The sequence below is a fragment of the Penaeus chinensis genome, chromosome 33 (genome assembly GCF_019202785.1).
Source record: "Penaeus chinensis breed Huanghai No. 1 chromosome 33, ASM1920278v2, whole genome shotgun sequence".
Taxonomy (NCBI): domain Eukaryota; kingdom Metazoa; phylum Arthropoda; class Malacostraca; order Decapoda; family Penaeidae; genus Penaeus; species Penaeus chinensis.
The window spans coordinates 13,051,682-13,054,181 of record NC_061851.1 but is presented as its reverse complement, the minus strand read 5'-3'; the positions used below and the strand labels follow the sequence as shown (position 1 = coordinate 13,054,181).

The following is a 2,500-nucleotide window of genomic DNA, read 5'->3' as shown; positions in this document are numbered from 1 at the left end:
CTTCTCTCTTTATTACTTGTCAGATTATTAAATCTATTTGTCATTTATCTTTCATTAAAAAACAAACCTTCTCATAGAGTGATTTAAATTTCTGAATTTAAAAAATAGTTCAAAATTCAAATTCTGTGCTTCACACTAAACTTGACGGCAAAGTCCATAAGAGATCAGCTGACCACAGTGCTGGCGTCACTTGCAGGGTGCGCGGGGTCACGTGACCTCGATCTGTCTGTGCTGCTCTCCCAGCTTGGGGGGGTTGACCCCCCTCCCCCTCTGCAACAGGGGGCGCAGCTCCCGGCGGGCGGGCCGGCCGCGGCCCCTCCTGCCAACCTGCACATGTGGCAGCACCCCCAGCACGGCCTGCAACAGGGGCAGCAGCAGGAGCTCCAGCAGCAGCGGCCGTGGTGCGAGGAGTGCGGGCGCAGCTACAGCACAGTAGGCAACCTGAAGCAGCACGTGGCCAACGTGCACGGGCGGGGGGAGTGGGTGGCGTGCGGCGTGTGCGCCAAGACCTTCAAGACGCGTCAGTACCTGCAGTCCCACCTCCTGCAGCAGCACGGCATCCGGCAGCGCCCCGCGCCCCTCCTGCCGCCCTGCCCGCAGCCCTTGGACCCCTCCCACCACATGCTGCCCCACGAATCGCCGTCCAGCTCCGCGCAGACCTCGCCTTTTAGCCCCGCCTACCGCCCCTACCACAACCAGCCGTCCCTGTGCCCCTCCCTGCCCCAGTCCTCGGGCCTCGCCATCTACAACAACAACAACAACAACACCACACATCCCGCGCTTGAAATCACACACATCCAGCACAACGGCCACGCCCCCCAGTACGGGCAGGCCTCCTCCTCCTTCCACAACGCCATGCCCAACGCCCTGAACCCGCCCCCGGGCCCCGCCCCTCCGCAGCCGGACAGCAGCGGGCAGGCGGCGAGCCCCCCTCCCCCGCCCCCAGCGCCCCCAGCGCCCCCTGCGCCCCCCGCCAACCAAGCCCAGTCCGTGAAGCAGGAACGCTTCAGCTTCCACGCAACGCAAATCAAACAGGAAGTTTCAAATGACAACTACTACACAATATAACCTTAGGTCTAGTCTTAGTGCAGAAATGTGTAAATAGTTCATGCGACTCGGACCCCGACGGGTCTAGGCGCCTGTGGTGCTGCATTGTAACCAGATTATGTGTTCTAGATTATATCTATAGATAGATTTAGTCAATCAACTGTGAGACTTAGTTTCGATGGCTGTGTACGATAATGTTCTTCGGTGCACACGTGTATACAGTGCTTCCACTCTGCTTACATGTGCCCTTGATGCTCCCTGGCTTTCAGTGCCCATGCAGAAACGAGAGATAGAGAAGAATTCAGAGTGTAGAACTCTCCCACGAATACCCATGTGGCTGAAAAACGTGGGCTGTTTCGCACGTAGATTTAAGCAGATCTATGTATACCTAAGTTCCGCTTGTCATATATAGCTTAAGTGTTTTGAGAAAAAAATAACCATTGTGATCATAGTATAGGCCAAGCAATATTGTGATTATAGGTTGCTTCTGTTTACAAAAAAAAATGTGCAATATTGGTTTGGAATGCACAAATAAGGATCTCTTGTCGGCCTTCGCTAATCAAAGGGAATCTTTCAGTGATATTAATTTGTAAGTGCATTTATAAGATTGAATTGCAAAACAGGGAGATCTTGATTTGTCATGTATTGGGAACATAATTTGTAATCGCTTTTTCGAAAGTGCCGAATCTGTGCCGATTGTGATTGGATCTCTATCTATCCATCTCTCTCTCTCTCTCTCTCTCTCTCTCTCTCTCTCTCTCTCTCTCTCTCTCTCTCTCTCTCTCTCTCTCTCTCTCTTTCTCTCTTTCTCTCTTTCTCTCTTTCTCTCTCTCTCTCTCTCTCTCTCTCTCTCTCTCTCTCTCTCTCTCTCTCTCGCTCTCTCGCTCTCTCTCTCTCTCGCTCTCTCTCTCTCTCTCTCTCTCTCTCTCTCTCTCTCTCTCTCTCTCTCTCTCTCGCTCTCTCTCTCTCTCTCTCTCTCTCTCTCTCTCTCTCTCTCTCTCTCTCTCTCTCTCTCTCTCTCTCTCTCTCTCTCAATCTCTCCCTCCCTCTTCCTCTCCATCTCCATCCCTTTCCTTACTTCCTTTCTAATCACCTTATGTCCTCTATTGAGTACCCAAATCGCTGTGCACAAAAGGCGCACTTTTGTTTCCGCCGGAGATTAGCGAAGGCAGAGCGCCCGCAGGATTGGCGCACCTGACAGGGCGCGCACAGGCAGAGCACACGTAGCGTGAGATTGAGAGTGAATTGATCCTTTCACAACAAGCCATTCAGTTACCCGCTAGACCTACGTTTGCCCCGCCAGTGTGATGACACATGCGTCACGCACAAACAACCTGTTTGTTCATGACGTGCCATGTATCTTATCCTGCGTGTGAGTGACATGTGTGCGTGTGTACGTGCTTGGAGGTCCCATCTGTGTATAGCCGTGACGGCGGAGCGGGTAGCTGCTCGC

General features: G+C 52.8%; 1 protein-coding gene across 1 annotated transcript in view; it reads left to right on the top strand.

Annotated features, from left to right (window-relative positions):
- The window catches only part of LOC125043046 (protein abrupt-like), a 16,401-nt gene that overhangs the window by 6,293 nt on the left and 7,608 nt on the right, over positions 1-2,500 (top strand). The window lies entirely within an intron of this gene.